At 37.0% G+C, this 19285-nt stretch overlaps 1 long non-coding RNA gene across 1 annotated transcript in view; it reads left to right on the top strand.

The window, feature by feature from the left end:
- Window positions 1-19285, top strand: part of LOC131835331 (uncharacterized) — a 35621-nt gene that overhangs the window by 9926 nt on the left and 6410 nt on the right. Inside the window, exons 2-3 of the long non-coding RNA XR_009355131.1 lie at window positions 6839-6933; window positions 16743-16881. This is a non-coding gene — a long non-coding RNA (uncharacterized LOC131835331). The remainder of the gene's footprint in view (window positions 1-6838; window positions 6934-16742; window positions 16882-19285) is intronic.

Here is a 19285-nt window from a genome sequence, read left to right as displayed (position 1 = left end):
TAAATTAATGAAAGGGACATTCTCTGAGAAGCACTTAAACTATAGTTTGAAATTCACACTTTGGGAGAAATTGATGCTAGATAAAAAATGTTTTGGCTTAACAGATCAGCCATCTTTTGGAATTTACTCAAGTAAATACACATAAAGATTGGCTAGAAAATCTGCTTTGGAATCATTGATGAAACCTGCCTATGATTACTCATTAACATTACAACTAGCTTTCAGGGCCAAGTTACAGTTACTTCAAAACCCAAGTAGATGTATTGCCTGATTCTAGTATCTCCTATGAACAAAATCTCACCTTTTCATTTAGATAAGTTCCCATATTGCCCTTCATGTTTGGTTTTAAGCCATCGTGGCTGACTGCAACCTTAGGGATCTGCCATGTTCTTCCACTGCTACTAAATCTGCCCTTGGCCAAGGTCATCCTATCTCAAAAGTAGCAGAAGCAGATTTATTTATTTATTTATTTATATTGCCATTTCTGATACAACTTTCAGGAGATGGCCAGTGTCCATGCCAAGGATGCTTTATTCCTTTCTTTCAAAGCTCGGCTCCTCAGGGTAGTATATATACTGAATTTTGTATGGTGATGGGAGAATAGTCTTCCACCTGGATCTGAGGCATGCTTTTCTTCTTGGAACCAAAGTAATACTCTTGTTGAACATCTGAACATTTTTTCACAAAGACTTTTTAGTATTTTCTTCTTTCTCTAGCTCCTGCAAGCAACTTTTCAATGACCCCCCCCCGCCAAAAAATGTATACTTCTAACAAACAAACAGACAAATGCAAGCAACACAAAACAAACCATATGTGTGGCATAGGAGCAAACAACAATTCAGACACAGTATTTTTTTCTATCCATGTGCAAAGAAAGCACCATGACCTTTCCCCTAAGAATTTCTAACCTCTTCTTCCTACTCACCTCTCAGAAGGATAAAGTATTTAGGAGTTGCTCCTGGCTTGACCATTTAAGTCCGCCTATATTAGAGATAATTCAGTTTACTTGTTTTACAGTTAGAAAAACACTTAGTACAAACACAATGCAATGGTTTATTCAAAGGACTTCGTTTTTCCAGATGTGAAGTTTATACCTCTAAAGGAGAAAAGATAAATTTTAAAATAATTGTGTTTTTTTTAACCCAGCCCTTTTCCAATCTTAAAAGTTTCCCCCCAAATTGGAATCTAAGTTTCCACTAATATACATTCTTAGATTTAGTCCAGCTACAATGTTTACTGTGAAATTTTGAGGTTTCTTCCTTGGCTTTTAAACATTAAGAATTGGGGGGATAAAAAGTCTGGGAGATAACTGCAGAGGTAATACTAAAGGTGCTAAGGACCTGAAGGAGTTAATGAAGTTTGTGGTAGAATCTCGGCAAGAATCACGGCTCTGTTGTGGTAAAATTTATTATTAAGATGTTGTTAGCCAAGAAAAGTTACAGAATGCTTCTGAGAAGTATCTGCAATAATCTTATATATATTTTTTACATATATATATATGTAAAATAGAACAAAAACCAAAACAAATGATCCGGAATTTACCACTCTGTCTCTGACAGAATCTACATTAAGGAAAATGTCTGGGCATTGAAATACCCTTTGGAATATTAAAAGGGTGCTATGTATTATTTGGTTAAATTGCCAGTATCAGGAAGAAGGATCACTAATAAGGAAATGCTCACTGCTCATTGTTCTAGTAACAATAGACTCAAATGAATAATTGCATGATAGCAGGAGATAGGGCTTCAGTTTATCATAGAAATGCTCCTAATTAGACTTGCTACACCACTGTATGTCTCATCTGAATTGCCCATGTATTATTGATAAACTTTATTGGATTATTTTACATATCATGTATTCATCTTGGTCTGATCAAGGCTCAGTTGTGTATTGCAATTTGCTAACTATGGTTGGTTAGCTGGCGCACTGGAGTTCATCAGCCCCCAGTTCTAATTCAGGACGTCACTGAGGTATGAATGGATTAGGTTATTCTGCAGCCCAGAGGTTGATCCTTTATTAGCTCTTCAGTATTTGATAATTATAATGAAGATCACAACTGCAAGATCTAATTAAGTTTGGAACTTTCCAAAATTGACTTTCTGTAGAAAATTTCATGCTGAATGAATGTGACAATCCAGAAAATTAAAGAAATAGCCTCTTGCATGACTATATTTCATTTTCCTCCTCATACATAGAAGCATAGAATCCTGGGGCTAAAAACAGGGTTGAACAACTTCCTAAATTAAGAACAATTTTGCACATGGCCAAGATTTTAATGTCTATTCCCATCCAAGAAAAGTTTGTACATAATAATGCTTCTCATGGGTATATAGCAGTTTAATTTTCCAAGTGTTTTTACTGGTGTTATCTTGCTTTATCCTCATATCATCTGAATTAGGTGGGAGGGGTGTTTATGATGTGACTTTACACTAAGCTAGTAAGATGTGGGTTCAGTTGGCAGTAAATTAACTTTTGGAGCCACCATTTCTTCCTCTGGAAAATGGGGATGAAAATACTTAACAAGGCTCTTCTGAGGATTAGAAATGGTTTCCAACAAGTCTGACCTTTTTAGTAAGTGGTCGTGGTGATTCTCCCATCTACTGGGCCTTTCTGTCTTTGAGCCAGAATTGTGTCTTAGGCTGAGAGAGTTTGTATTTCCAGGCACATATGCCCACATATGATGAACGTCTCAGCAACAGTATTTCCCCTTAGGATTAGGAGTTGCAGCAAATAATTTGGTTGTATTTTCTATCACCAATACAATTTGCAACTGAGAGAACTAAACTCCTCATCACCAGATTCCATATAAATTCTCAGATAACTGATGTGGTGGTACATTTTCCCCTTCACAGGAGGACAAATTTGCTCAGATGGTACACCATTGTTTCTAACACGTTCACTTGAAACTCGTGTGCTGTACTCTTTGCTCTTCAGCAGACCTCATCGGAACTATCCCAGGTCATATCCCGACTGTAAGGTTCATCTTTTTCCTTTTCTTCTGATTTGATTATATTCAGAAGCAGGGTGGTATGATTTAAGAAGGCCAGATTATTGGCAGTGCAGCATGCTTTGAGAGTCCAGGAAGGACTCCCTTAACACAGAGGACCTCCTGTGTGTTTAGACCTCACTCCCAGCCTTTCATCATTGATGTGAGCCAAGTCATCAGTGACTGAGTCCTTTGCAATCAACAGAAGCTTGTTATCACTCATGTCTACTTTATTCTGGTAGTTTGTGAAATTCTCTGAATGGATCAGAAAGCTGAGGAAAATTCAATCTAGTAAGATGCAGGGCAGGTGGATTTTCACTGTGTCAAGTGGTAGATCTCAGGAGAGTCTTGAGTAAAGAACCCTAGATGGGTGCTGAGGAGCACAGGTACTGGTGGGTGGAGAAGCTTGGTGTTCAAAGGGGAGGTAGGACATCACCAAAGTGCTGATGTCTATCAATATGATTTTCTTGGGCTAGATCTGCCATCAAGACTTCTCTTGACACACTTTTTATCTTGCAGGAAACTGAAATCAGTTTAGGTCATCAGCAATTTTCTGGGCTTCTGGCAAGAATAGGCATAGGCTTGCTATAGTGGAGAGGGGGGAGTTAGATTCAGTTCTCCTGGTCTCTCTACTTCCTGTATTCCAAGGCACGCACTTCACTGTTCTAAAAGAACTGGGGAGAGAGACTGCTGTTTCTCTTTAGCCTTTACACGTTCCTTTCTGCTGTTTTCCTCTCTGCCTTGGGAGCTCAGCTGTCACAGTGAAGCAGGTGCCATTCTGTCACACTGAGCAGCCCTTGTTATATCTGAGAGACACAACCACAATTCATTTTACAGCTCCACACGTTAGATAAACCTGCCCACATGTCTAATTGCATTATGTTTTGCCATTCATTTATTAAAGATATTTATGAAACTTCTATGCTGTGCCAGGCCCTGTTGTAGTATTAGAGATACATCTGTGACAGAAGTACAAATAAAAACCTTTGCCCTCAATGGCTGTGCATCCTGGCCAGTGAGGTAATGTATGCACTACAATACTGAGAGCAGGCACTTTTCATAGCCCTTTACATGCAATGGTTTATTCAGTACTTACAGGTGGATACTATTATTTGCCTCATAGTGCAGATGAGGAAGCTGAGGGAAGTGATGTGCCCAAGTCATGCTGCTAGTAAGCTATGCGGCTGGGATTTCAACCTAAGCAATAGGAAGGATAGCAAGATTGAATAGTGTTTTTTGTAATACTAAGATTTAATGGCTTCTCTGATGAAAACCTTTTTTAAAAAAATATCTTATTTGTTTATTTGAGAGAGAGAGTGCATGAGCAGAGGGAAGAGGCAGAAGCAGACTCCCCACTGAGTAGGGAGCCCGACATGGCACTCAATCCCAGGACCCTGAGATCGTGACAGTGGCCGAAAGCAGCCACTTAACTGATGGAGCCACCCAGGTGCACCTGATAAATAAACCTTTTCAGAGCAATGTAGAAACTGTGCTAGCTTCCAGTTTTCTGTTTTTGTGTCAAATATAGTAGATGTGTTGAAGTGTTAGATCTGATGTAAAACCCTAAATGCATCAGATGAAAGAGAAAGAACAGTCAAAAGTGTATGCTATGTTTTCAGCTGGATTTGGACACTGAATATTTGAGTAACACTGAGTGATTTTCCTGTAATTGGCTAAAATAAAAAAATGAGAACCAGGTAAATGGGTAGTCATCCATATTTGAAAACTTCCATGGTAACCTGCAAGACTTTATGAGCTGCTGACCAAGGAACCCAAACTCCATCATGCGATGGTTATTCTCTTAAAATAACTGGCCTGTCTGCAACCAACCTTTTGGGAATTGCAGGGCTCTGGGAAAACAGCTCTTAAAGAACCGAATATATTCTAGTATCCCTCGGGACAGACAGTAGTGCCTGAAATTTCTGCCTTTTGTCATTTTTATTGCATAAGAGGGTTTATAAAAATCAAATAATATTAGGAATAATTACAACTCTTATCTAATCTTTTAATAGTTAATTGATAGAAAATAGGAAAAACATGGAGCAGAATATGGTTGGAAGATAGATCAATTAAAAATAAGGAAGAAAATAAACTTAGAGAATTATGGTAAGAGTACTTACCTCTGAATTACATCTCCTGACAAAATTTGTCTGCTTCCCTACCAGAAGGTAGGGACCATGGGGTTGAGGCTTTCTTCTGCTCATTGCTTTGTCTCTAATGTCTAAGCAGTTTAGACATATAACAAGTGCTCAGTCTGTATTTGTTGAGACAATGGTTAAGTGAACACCAGCAGATTAAAGGAAATAATACATAATTGCTGAATAAAGTTTCAATTGACATGGTTCCGAATACTTAAGGAAGATCCCCTTTTCAGATCAAGACAGTTATAAGACTTGGTTATAATTTTATTATCTCTAATGACTATCATCTAAATGACAGGATTTTAAGCTCAGTAACAGGAAGATACTGTTTGTTTTCTTCTTTCTTAAACCACTATTGAATGAATAATAAATGAGTTGGCAGGCCAAAACAAGAGAAAAAAAGTGAACTAGGGGATAAGTAGGAAGTACTGCATTATTGTTTTAAGAGTCAGACTAGCCAATTTATCTGGTGAATAGGAAGAAAAGAATAGGGCAACATAGAAAGAAAAAGATACTACTTTAAATCTGTATTTTACTTTACTTTAAAAAAGATTTTATTTATTTGAGAGACAGAGAATGAGAGAGAGCCTGAGAGAGGTGAGGGTTGTGGGTCGGGGAGAAGCAGGGACTCTGATGTGGGACTTGATTCCAGCACTCCAGGATCAAGATCTGAGCCGATGGCAGTTGCTTAACCAACTGAGCCACCCAGGTACCCTTAAATCTATATTTTAAAATCTGACTCTTCTTGTGCTTTGGGTCCACTTCTGTACAGTGGGCTCCCAATAAATGTTTATTGACTGCTCTATTGATTTCCCATTTTCCACTACAAAATCAGCAAGTCTAACCCAAATAATGCCCCAATTTTAAATGGATTAAAAATAAACATTTATTTAATTTTTGCTATGCTGATGTTATTGAGACCACTTTTTGCTTATTGCTAGAACCAAGATGCAAATTACCGAGACTCCAGAACTCATCTATCTCTTCACCTCTCACACTTCCTCACTGCCAATTCATTTATTCCTCCTGTCAGTAAATGTTCACTACCCGTCACCACAGCATCTGGCATATGATGGGGACTCAACATATAATTCATTTATTTTTATTTTAAAAAGCACCCTCTTTGATGTGTGCAGGATAAGTTGGAAAGAGGTAAGTCAAGGGGAGTGGTTAAGTGTAATTGTCTTGAAAAACTTTGATCATACAGAATAAAACTCTTGACTTTATACCCAACCCCACCCAATATGTAAGTTTGTGACTTATGTCATAAATGTGGCATTGATTGCCACATTTTTGGATTCATGGATTCATATACTATATGCAACATAAAACACACAGAAACAGAAATAAGAAAGGATGCCATGAAAATGGGGAAAAAACCACAAAAACAAAAACAAAAAAGCAAACCCAGCTCACAATGTTTTTCTGTCATGCTCTCTTTTATAATAACTAACCAGGATCTCAAAGCATAATACTAATACCTTGGGAAGATAGGGGTATAAATCCTTATTTCAGAGAGTCTTTATAATTTTGAAACTTTCTGAATTTTTGTCAGATGTCGCTAGATGTCCATTGTTTATACCTCCTCATGCTGCTAACAAAGACCTTGTTCTAGAAATAGGGAAGGTTTCATGTTTCCATTTGCTTGAGGTTTGTTTGTGCTTGTGTTTTTGGATTACTTTAAATTTTTGTACGTTCTTGTTTTCTGCAGTAATCCTTTTAAGCCCCGTGTCATGCAGTGAGACCTGCTTTTGTTAAAATGAGATAATATGATATGGAAATCCACTTGAGTACTATGATGCTTGGGTAAGTTGAAAGCAAATAAAAATGTTCGTATCACAATGCCAACCCTTCCGTGTTGTAGAACGCTCACTCTTTCTGCAAGATTTCTTTGCCAATCTGACATGATGTGTGAACATCTGATATGCAGACCAAGAAAGGGTACAGAATAAATTTGTATATTATATAAAAGTAAAGCTCAGTCTTTTCTCTAGCTTTGGGTAAAAAAAATAGGACAATCTAGTGTTTTCTTCCCACAGCCCAGGGAATCATCATAGGAATCCCTGGAGTCTCCATGCCTACCTTTTGATGTTGTTGCCCTAGAGGGTGCCAAAAGGAAGCAGTGGAAGTGGAGATCTGAAGAAAAATACATGAGGTAAAGCAAGTGAATGTGGTGCTAATACCTTGCTCTTTCAACAATCCTTGTTGAATCAACTGAGTTTTCAGTTTTTTTAATTTCTACCACAACTCTTATTTTGGTCCATAACTTATATCTGACGTACTACAAGGCATAATTATAATTTTAGGTTATTATACTTTTTTATTTGTATTTATGTGTTTTTTCAAAATGTTACAGCATGGCATGCATTGTGAGGTATAAACAAAGAAAATCTAATCATAGCTGAAAAATTTCAGAAATAAAGTCTTTGCAGTATTATTTTAAATTAAAAAATAAAAAGAACCAAGTTAAATGCAGAAAATGTTTTCTGTTTATTTTCCAAAGATTTGTATGTTACATAGTAACAATAGTTGGCAATTTTTGCAAGGTATATGTTAGAGAATCTTAAACCTGTCTGAAATTTTAAAAATAAATATGCCCTTGATAATTTTTCTTTATATTATATATATACCTATTATATTACATGTCATATTAGATATTATGTATAACAAATGTAACATAGAATCATGTTATAGTTATAGTTTATAAATTACATATCCCTTTTTAATTTAATTTTTCTTTATTCTGTTATTTATTTTTGTCACTTCTTCAATCATAAACATCTCCACCAGAATGCCGGCAGAAGAAATAAAAAGGTGCAGCCAAGCAATTTAATTCTGTCTTACAAGAGCAATAACAAAAATCAGTGTTTATGTCTGACTTTTAGCTTACTAAATGTTTTCACATTTTTTTTTAAGATTTTATTTATTTATTTGATAGGCGGAGATCACAAATAGAGAGGCAGGCAGAGAGAGAGGAGGAAGCAGGCTCCCCGCTGAGCAGAGAGCCCAATGTGGGGCTTGATCCCAGGACCCTGAGATCATGACCTGAGCCGAAGGCAGAGGCTTTAACCCACTGAGCCACCCAGGTGTTCCCACATTTATCTTTTTACTTGATTCTGCCAACATTCTTAAAGTAGATATTAATATTATTAGTAGTAGTATGTCCCCATTTTATAGATGAGGAAGTTAACTGTGGAGTGACTGGCTCAAGGGCTTTCTGTCCAACAAGTATAAGAGCTAGGACTTGAGATCTCACAACTGTTTCTTTTTTTTTTCTTGAATAATATTCTGTTATCTTTGTGTATCCAATTATACAATGCATTATAATGCAGTTCTAGTAGGGGCTATAAGGGGAAGAAAGGTTAGACCTTTCAAAATCCTTTAAATATGAGACATACCAAATTAAAAAGAAATAATGTACAGAAAATAATAGACATCAATATATCAACTGTCAATTTAAGTAAATTATTAATATTTTGCAAAATTCACTTCACTTTTCCATCATTAAATACATCTGTTAATACTATAGAATATTAATGTCTCATGTTTTTGGTTTCATTCCTTTTTTCTTCTTATTCCTTAATTATTCTGAAGTATAATAGATTATTTCCAATTGTTTTATATCTTTTAATGTCTTTCATAATAACTATATTATTTGGGTTTAAAAACTTATGTATATAAGTCTGTGTGTTGAGGGCGGGAGCATTATGCCATATGTTTTAATTGGCAACTTGTTTTTTCTTCATTTTGACATCATGGTGTAAGGATTTAATTCATTCATTACACTCTTGTTCAATATTTCATTGCATGAATAAGCCACATCACATTTCCTAATTGAGACAGCTTGGGTGTTTGTGCTTTTTTCTGTCACAAACATTGCTACAGTAAATACCCTTAGTATGTCTCCTTTTCCATGCACTTGAGAGACTTTAAGGTAGATGTAAGAAGAGTAAGTTCTGGGTTTTAAGGTATGTGCACCAATACCCTTCCAAGGAATTCCTAATTGTTTACCAACATGGTGGTATCAATTTGCACTCTTACCAAAATTTTCATATTCCAATGTGCTTATTTTCATAGTATTACTAGGCTATTCATTTTGTCAACCAAATGGGTATGAAATAGTGTTTTCATTGTTGAACATTTATGTCCTTGCTTTTAGTGAAGTTGAAAAATTTCAAGTATTTTATCAACAAGTCATGCTTCTTTTGCTTGTGTTTCCTGATATCTTTGCCCTTTCTGATACTTTGTTTCTACTGTGTTACTTGTCTTTTCCTTATTGATTCATGGTCGTTTTATATATTCTGAATTCTAATCTGTTTTTAGCGGTAAGGATTATAAATACCTTCTAATTTGTGGTTTGTCTTTTATTTTATTTTTATTCTTTGTTTAGAAAATACTTCTACTCCCTAAGTTTTTGCACAGAAAACTTTAAATCCTATGATCTCATTTGAAATGGCCTCTACTTTTTTCATTATGATGAGATTCCACTTAACACCAAAGATTTAAAATTTTAAAAACAAATGACTGGAAAGAAGCCAATTTGAAAAGGCTACATACTATATAATTCCAACTATATGACATTCTGGAAAAAGCAAAACTATGGAGACAGTAAAAACATTAGGGGTTGCCAGGGGCTTAGGGGGGGGGGAGGGAGGATGAATAGAGGGAACACGGGATTTTTAGGTCAGTGAAATTCTTCTGTGTGGTACTGCAATGCTTGATAAATGACATTATACATTTATCAAAACTCATAGAACATACAAACACAAGCAGTAAGTTACAATGTCAACTACGGACTTTAATTAAAAATGTATCCTTATTGGTTCAACAATGATAACAAATGCATCACATTGATGCATGATGTTAACAATAGGGGAAAACAAATTGGAGGATCAGGGAGTATACTGGAACTCTGTGCACTTTCTGCTCATTTTTTTCTGTAACATAAAACTTCTCTAAAAAAAATAAAAGTCTATTAATTTAAAGGAATGCATTCTCTGACAATGAATACTTCTTTTCCTCATATGAAAGTGATTAGAACCCTGAAGGAAGTATTAGAAAAGATATGGTTTTGGGGCACTTGGACAGCTTGGTGGGTGAAGCATCCAACTCTTGATTTCAGCTCAAGTCATGATCTTGGGGTCATGAGATTGAGCCCCATGTTGGACTGCATGCTCAGCGGGGAATCTGCTTGAGATTCTCTTCACCATCTCCCTGTGCTGCCCCCCTCCACCACTTTCTCTCTCTTTCTTCCTCTCTAAACTAAATAAATAAATAAAATCTTAAAAAAAGAAAAAGAACTGGTTTTGTAAGTCAGGGATAAATTATCTGGTGATGAGGGGGGTACCCAGGTCTTGATAGGTATATGCTTGTTGTCCTGCTGTAATTATTAATATCATCTACTATCGTTCTCAAAAACTGTCCCATTTAGACAATAAATTATATAACCATCTTGACCCCCTACAAGCTTGGCTCTCAAATATGAGAGATACAGATTTCTTTGACTAAAATCGGTTGGAAGGTGGTTTATAGATGTCTTCCAAGTTTCCCTCATTCTTGGTGTAAGAAGCTTACTTTTCAGTATGATGATTACCTCTGGCTCTGTGCTCAGGAATGACAGTTATAATTAATAACTGGGGAAAAATCATAGTTTATGCTAGAAGACAAGTGTGTTGTCAGTAGAGGTGTGTGTTAGAAAGCAGCAGGTCTGACTCGCTGGGGAAACAGAATTGAAATATTTCTTCTTGATGTGAAGCCATTGAGAATTGCCATTCTCAATTCTGCTTCGCTCTTTACCTTGCTCTGCTAGCTCCTGTACAGGGCCAAGGGTACCTGGGCTTGAGTTCAGTTGTACGATGTGGTCTAAGATAAGACACACAATCTTTTGGGGCCTCAAGCTTTCTCATTTGGAAAGTAAGACACTTGAGTCAGATAATCATTTTCTTTTAGTTCTAAACTTGTATGATTATGTGTTCTACAATTTTTAGGTGTGCTGCTGAAGCCAAGAGTAGTGAGAGATAAGTCTAGAAAAGTAAATGAGGCAAAAAAAGTAGAGGTTATGAGAAGTTTAGAGTTGGGTCTTGTACTTCCAGGTGTGACAGGGCTGCTGGCATCAACCAAACATTCCCACTGAGAATAACTAGAAAATCAGATACAATACAATAAATAATTGTTTGAAGGAGGCGGTGAGAACCAGCTGGTATTTGAGGGACATGATTAGGGAGAGAAGGGAATAGCATCTTATACTTCATTTGTCCCTTCTGGAGATCAGCTGATTGTCGCTGTGAGTTCTGTGCTTGAGAATCTGGGGCAGCTCTTACTAAGAGACACAGGAGCTGGCAAAGCTTTGGCAGTCATGTGGGGCTGGAGAGACAAAGCTCAGATTTCAGGGCTGTTAGAACAGCCAGGACTTGAAGGTCCAAGTTCCTGAAGTAAAGAAAAGCACAGAGAAGTAAGCCTGACTCTCAGTTTTTTGTTGTTTGTTTTTGGAACATGTTAAAATCTCAAAAAGAAACACACACACACATGCGCGAGTGAAAGATTTATTTATTTGAGAGAAAGAAAGCAGGGGGACAGGCAGCGGTAGAGGGAGAGAGAGAATCTCAAGCAGACTCCCCACTAAGTGTGAAGCCTGACTCAGAGCCAGATCTCCTGACCCTGAGGTCATGACCTGAGCCAAAATCAAGTGTTGGATGCTTAACTGACTGAGCCACCCAGGTGCCCCAGGAACTTGCTAAATTCTTAAGTTCTTAGAACTTAAGAAATAAAGCAAAAATGTACTGACAGCTAATGTGGAGTTGTTGGCATCTTCATAGCCTCAAGGAGAAGGAAGAAAATAGGGTTTAGGATATGTTGAAGAAGGGCCCTAATCCCAGGCTTTCAGTCAGGATCTCTCGGAGGCTATACTCCAGAACAGTGGGGGCAGAGGGAAGAGAGTAAATTGAAGCTTACTAAGATTGAAATTCAGTCTCAGCTCAGCTCAGTTGTGGATTAGATGAAGGCATTTTTTTTTTTTTTCTCTCACTGAGTGGGGAAGATGACAGAGGATACTATCTTAAGACTGTACACATTTTCATACAGGATAGATAATATTCAGTAAAAGCATTTATGCACATATACACACAAAAAACAGGTCCAGTATTTTTTTTTAAAAGATTTTTATTTATTTATTTGACACAGAGAGAGATCACAAATAGGCAGAGAGGCAGGCAGAGAGAGAGGAAGGGAAGCAGGCTCCCCACTGAGCAGAGAGCCCGATGCTAGGCTCGATCCCAGGACCCCAGGATCATGACCCAAGCCGAAGGCAGAGGCTCAAGCCACTGAGCCACCCAGGCGCCCCCAGGTCTGGTATTTTAAAAAACATAATACGAAGTGGTGTATAGGACATAAACCTTCATTTAGAGCCCCTGATAAAAGCAGCATATAGACAGGAACAAGAGAAGGTGGGGGTTGCTGTGAGGACATTTACCCACATCTCTATAAAGAACAATTACATCAGTTTGGGCACTTTGTATTGTAACTGACAGAAACCCTATTTCTAACAGCCTGAAACAACCAAAATAATTTATTGGCTTATTAGCTGTAAAATCCATAGATGATGGGGCTAGGTTTCTGGATTTGTTTTTGGGGTTCAACTCTGTCATCAAAGACAGTTTTACTTTTGGAGTGTCAGCTGTAAATCTTCCCTCAGAGCAGCAAAATGGCTTCAGTAATTCCAGACTTCACATACGCACAATTCTTTAGAAGAAAGGATATGGCTGTGGACTAGTAGTTTTCTCAGAATTGTGAGAAACGTTCTAGAGATAAAGCCTCCAGGAAACATTTTTCTCAGAACAAACTGGCATAGATTGGGTTCAGTGTCAATTACCGGACATATACCTGTGACCAATAACTCTGACAGATGACTTAGGAAGGTTCTAATTGGTCTAAAACAACCACAGCCCCCTCGTAAAGCAGAACACTACACATCCCAACAGCAGGGTAGGAGGTGTTGGGGAAGCATAGTCAACAGCTGCTATGGAAGTTTTGAATAAATATGTGCGCGGTGAAAGAAACATGCAACTATTTAAAAAAAAAAAAAAAAGGCTGGGGCACCTGGGTGGCTCAGTTGGTTGAGTGTCTGCCTGCTGCTCAGGGCTCAGGTCATGATCTCCACGGTCCTGGGATCAGTCCCATGCTGGGCTCTCCACTCAGCGGGGAGCCTGCTTCTGCTGCTGCTTCCTCTGCCCCACCCCCTCTCCTCCCACCTTGTGCTCTTTCTCTCAAATAAATAAATAAGGTCTTTAAAGAAAAAAGCCTAGAAAAAAGAGAAAATATATAATTATTGCAGGTAAAGGACCGTTCCAGAAGAACATGTGTTATAAAAAAGAAGAACATTTTCTACAGGAAATGTTGGGAACTGTCAGATTTAAGGTGATTAAATACACAAAGGAAAAGAATAAGAAGATAGTGTAAATTAAAAGAGGATATTGCTAAGCCAATTTATAAAAAGACCTTCAGTAAAAATAGCTACATTATGGGATTAATTTATAAATTAGAAATAGAGCAGTAGAGAATCAACATGGGTACCAATCAAACCAATAACATGGGGAGATTCTTAGGAAAATGAGCAAAATAGAGCAGAGAAGATGAAGAAATGATGTCCAAAAGAGGCTGTAATATATATGAAGCCAGAAATTGGAGATTATATGTGTCAATAATTGGTGTTTCCTGAAGTAGAGAATAATGGAAGAAAATGGTCTATTTTCAAAGATGTAATAGAAAACTCCCCTGAAATGAAAGAAAATATGATCCTATACATCAAAAATGTGTCCCTCTGTACTAGGAAAAACTGTTGTCAAAAAACATGTAAACACACATCCTGGGAAAGATAATTGGATATCAAACCCCTTCCCCTACCAAAAAAAAAAAAAAAAAAAAAAAAAAAGCCTTTGTTTTAAATTCAGAAAATGGAAATCTCCCTCAAGGATAAATAATCAATCTGACCCATAGATTTAAGGTTATTCTACCAAAAGTCTGAAGTTTGCCTGAATGGGTTTGTGCACACGTATGTGTGTACACGCTGATTTTTACATGGAACTTGACAAGGAATTTAAAATTTATACCAAAGCACAAAGGGTAAATAATAACCAAACCCTCCTGAAGAAGAACAAGATGGAAGAGACTTGACTTCCAGAGCTACAATTATCTAGAATAATTGTGACCATATGACACTGGCACAGGAGGAAGAGATATATAACATAGTAGATGATCCCTAAACATAGCAACTTATATAATGAAAGGATTTATGACAGAGTTGGACTGCAGGTCAGTGATGAGGAATGGACTTTTCAGTCTATGCTAGGATGGACTTCTGAACTGTGCTAGGATGATTGGTTAGACATGGGTTCCCTCTCTCGCTGTCTCTCTTTCTCTCTCTGCCCAATAAAATCTTAAAAAGAAAAAAGAAATAAGAAGAAATTACAATATCTTAGGTAAAGGAGTTCTTAAGACATAAAAAGAGGGTACAACATACAGGGAAAAACTTGGATAAATTTGACTCATGTAAAACCAGGGACTGCTGTTTATCAAAAGATGCCTTAAAGATGGTGTTGGCAAAGGTTTACAGTAATCAGAACTCTTCAGCATTGCTGGTGGAAATATAAATTTGTACAGCCATCTTGGAAAACAGTTTGTATTATCTCATAAATAATGCCAGCTACCCTGCTTCCTTGATACGCCCTAGAGAAAATGATGTACCTCAGCCCCAGGACATGATATAAGAATGTTTGCAGCAACACATTTTCTAGAAGTTAAAGCAAATGGACACACAGACACTGGAAATACCAAATACCGCTCAGGTAGATAATGGATGAATTCTTTGTGGATGCACTCCATGAATGCTAGAAACCTGTGTGAAGAAACTGCCTCTACTATAAGAACATGGAAAAAAATCTCAGGAACATAATTTTGAGGGGAACAAAGCAAATCATGGCAGGATACATAGGATATGATTCTATTTGTATGCAAAGCAAAGGTTGAATCAATTTCTCCGAAATTACTGAGCTGGAAAAAATAGTGGCAGAATCAATGAATAAATATAGGAGTTGCATCGTTGAAAAATCAAAACCAAACCATATACTAGATAAAGCTGTCTAAAGTAATCAAAAAACAAAACAGAAGAAACACAAATATATATACAATTAAAAATATATCTGTTTTTGGTTGCTGCTTTTCCAAATTACCACAGGTTTTTTTGTTTGTTTTCTCTCTCTCTGTGTCTCTCTTTTTAAAGATTTATTTCTTTATTTGACAGAAGCAGCAGAGGGAGAGGGAAAAGCAGACTCCCCACTGAGCAAGGAGTCTGTTGCAGGACTGGATCCCAGGACCTTGGGATCATCACCTGAGTTGAAGGCAGCTGTTTAATCAGCTGAGCCACCCAGGTGTCCCAAATTACCACAAAGTAGCTTAAAACAACACAAACTTATTATCTCAAAATTCTGTAGGTCAGAAGTGTAGGTGGGCTTAGATGATCATCAGGTTCCTCTGGCCCAGGGATGAAAGGGATGAATGAAGGTGTCAACCTGAGCTCTCATTCTGAGATGCTGGGGAAGAGTCTGCTTTCGTAGTTCATTTAAGCACTGGCAAAGTTTAATCACTTCCTTGTGATTGTAGGGCTGAGGTTACTGCTTCCTTGCTGGCTTCCAGTGAGGAGCCTCTCTCAGCTCCTTCAAACCAGCAGCTGTGTGTCAAATCCTTCTCATACTTCTAATCTTGCCCATGTTTTTCATGCCACATTCATTCTGCCATATTTTCTGACTCCAGTCAGAGAAAGTTCTGTGCTTTTAAGGGTTTCTGTGCTCTGATTGTGTCCCCCAGGATAATCCAAGAAATTCTTCCCTTCTCAAGGTCTATAGCCTTATCCTATCTGCAAGTACCATAACATATTAAAAAATTGGGGGCTTAGGGCATGGGCACTGGGCAAGGGGTCAGAGAGACTGAGCATTCATCTGCATACTATAAAAAAAATAAGGAAAGAGAAATAACCCCTGATGCAGAAAAACACAACATATATTATAAAGCATGGATCTATGCAAATAAGTGTGAAAACCTACCGAAACAGACAATTTTGTAAGAAAACATAATTTACTAAATTTGTCATGAAAAGAGGCAGGCAAAAAATCTCTCCATGGGAGGGAACTAAGACTATCAAATTTCCTACAAAAGCACCAGTCCAAATGTTTCACAGTTGATTTTTTCAAAACTTCACGAAATAGATGATATCCAGTGTCATCTACATGGTCCGAGAAAATTGAGAAAAGGGTATGCCAGCTATTATTTATTGGTATCCAGCCTCTTATCTGACCATCTGTATTCTCTTCTGTATTTCGAGGATCTGGAAGCAGGGCTCTTTCTAGCAGGGTTCTGGTTAATTCTGCCAGCTGGAGGCACTAATGTAAGATTAGGAAGGGGGAAGAATGGAGAAGCCAAGTTCTCCTTCTGGCAGTGGTGGCCTGTCCAGGGCTGGTGTGAGCGGGCTCCTGAGTAGCTGTGAAGGGGGTGGTAGTGGTCCAAAGGCAGCAGTGGCCACAACGACTACGTGGTTACTTTTTCCAACCTGCAGCTGCTTCTTGTAGGTCCTGATCTCAGGGTGAGATCTTGCTCTTCCAGCCCTACCAAACATCTTGAGACTGGACTTCTATTTCAACTCCCTCTCTGCTGGAAATATCCTGAATGCTTCCCATGCTTCTTACTGGAATCTGACGGATACAGAAGGTAAGCATTTGAGTTGTTTTTATAAAGCTGCTCAAATTGATCCCATAATCTGACAAACACAGCATAAAAAGGAAATGTCAAACTGATCTTATTAATGAATGTCAGTGCAAAACTTCTAAATAAAATGTTATATCAAATATTAAAATAAAAACAGAGTTTAATGAATACTTCTATAAGTAATAAATCATGAATAACTGGGGCTCATCTCAAAGTCATTTGTCATATCAATATGTCAAAAGAGGACAAGGGAATGAAATAACAGGTGTAAATTTTCCAAAGAGGGAGACAAATTTGTTTTTCATGGTAATGTACTTATATAGCCCCAAAGAATCAGCTGAAAAGCTATTAGACACAATATGAATATTTAATAAAGTGCCTGGTTACAAAATTAATCTATAAAATAATTAGCTTTTGGTTTTAAAAACAGTAACTGATACGAAAGAAAATATCTTCGTTACAAAAGCAAGGAAAAAAATAAAGCCAGAGAAAAGCTTTTGAAAATGCGCAAACCTGCATGAAGAGAACTTTAGAACGCTGACCAGGGCGTAGAAAGAGGACTGAAGGGGCTTCTGGGTGGCTCAGTCATTAAGCATCTGCCTTCTACTCCCTTGGGTCATGATTCCAGGGTTCCTGGGATGGAGACCTGCCTCGGAGTGGGGGCGGAGGGGTGGGTACCCGCTCAGTGGGGAGCCTGCTTCTCCCTCTCCCTCTGCTGCTCCCTCTACTTGTGTTCCCTCTCTCTCTCTCTCTCTCAAATAAATAAAGAAAACAAAACAAAACAAAAAAAAAAGCAGACTGAAGACATGAAAAGAGGCATCTTATATTTTGGTTAGTAAGCTTCACGCTGCAGAGATAGCAATCCTTTGTAAAAAAATCTGCTAAAACCATATATACATTCTCATCAAAATACTGGAATGTTTAATTTTAATTTTTTAACTTTTTGATTTTGACAAAATAATTCTAAAATACAAATTTGGGTGAATATAAATTTGGGTGAATACTGAGAACAAAAAAGAAATGTGGGGGTCTAATGGTATCCAAGAATAAAATGTACCATGAATGCAACATTAATTAAAACAGTATGGCATTGATGCAGGAATAAAGCTGATGACCATGAACCAGAGCAGGAAGTTCAAAATAAACTCATGTACCTAGGAGAGTCAGCCTGTGATACAGATGACTTTTCAAATCTTTGAAAGTATGCACTTCTTAATATATACTAATAGGATAATTAGCTCACTTGAATGACACAAATTTAAATGAGTCCTGATTCCCTCTTCTCTCATTATATCAAAATAAATTCCAAATTAGTTTAAAAAAAGTAATGTGTAAGTGAAAATTACAAATATTAGAAGGGCATATGAGTAAATTTGTTTTTATACTTTGAATGAAGAGAAAGCTCTTTTAATAATAAACCCAGCAACTATAAAGAAAAATAACTGATATATTTTGAGTGTAAGTATTAAAAAATTTTTCTGTTAAGTAAGATTAATGGATGGATGGATGGATGAGTAGAGTCAAATGACAAATTTATTTCACAGATTAAAAAATAGTTATAGTTAAAATAACTATATATAATAACTAAATAATATTATAAATAATAACTTATATTATATATTATATTTAATATATTATATAATAACTAAATAAATATTATATGTAACGAAAATAACTAAATATAAATAACTATTAAAAATAGTTATAAAATGTATCAAGCAGAAGGATTGAATCTTTCAACAGACAGAAAAGCTCATTAAAATCAATGTGAAAAAGATTAACTGACAATCTAACAGAAAAATGGTCAAAGGATATGAATAGTCAAAGGGAAAAATATAAATGGTTAATAACTTTAGGAATAGTACTAAAGTTAAAATAGTCCTAAAGTTAATTAATTATTCAAAATTAATGTAATGCAGGGGCGCCTGGGTGACTCAGTGGGTTAAAGTCTCTGCCTTCTGCTCAGGTCACGATCTCAGGGTCCTGGGATCCAGCCCCGCATTGGGCTCTCTGCTCAGCAGGGAGCCTGCTTCCTCCTCTCTCTCTGCCTGCCTCTCTGCCTACTTGTGATCTCTGTCTGTCAAATAAATAAATAAATAATCTAAAAAATTTAATGAAATTCAATTGGAAACAATAAAACACACTTAATCATTAATCACATTAGGGAAAATGAAACAAGTCTATAATCCCATTGTTGGTAAATAGAATACAGTGACTAATACACTTGGTGTAAGTATAAAATGGTACAATGTTTTTGGAGGTAAATAGGCAGTTTTGATACACACCTTAAATTCATATATCCCATAAAGGAACAATGGAGATTTCCCTGCGTATTTCATTTATATATTAAACACATAATCTATTGAACACTTACTATGTGCTGTTCTCTGTGTTCACTACCAGGGAT

Source organism: Mustela lutreola, chromosome 7, assembly GCF_030435805.1.
Source record: "Mustela lutreola isolate mMusLut2 chromosome 7, mMusLut2.pri, whole genome shotgun sequence".
Taxonomy (NCBI): Eukaryota; Metazoa; Chordata; class Mammalia; order Carnivora; family Mustelidae; genus Mustela; species Mustela lutreola.
This window is presented reverse-complemented; position numbering and strand designations above follow the sequence as displayed.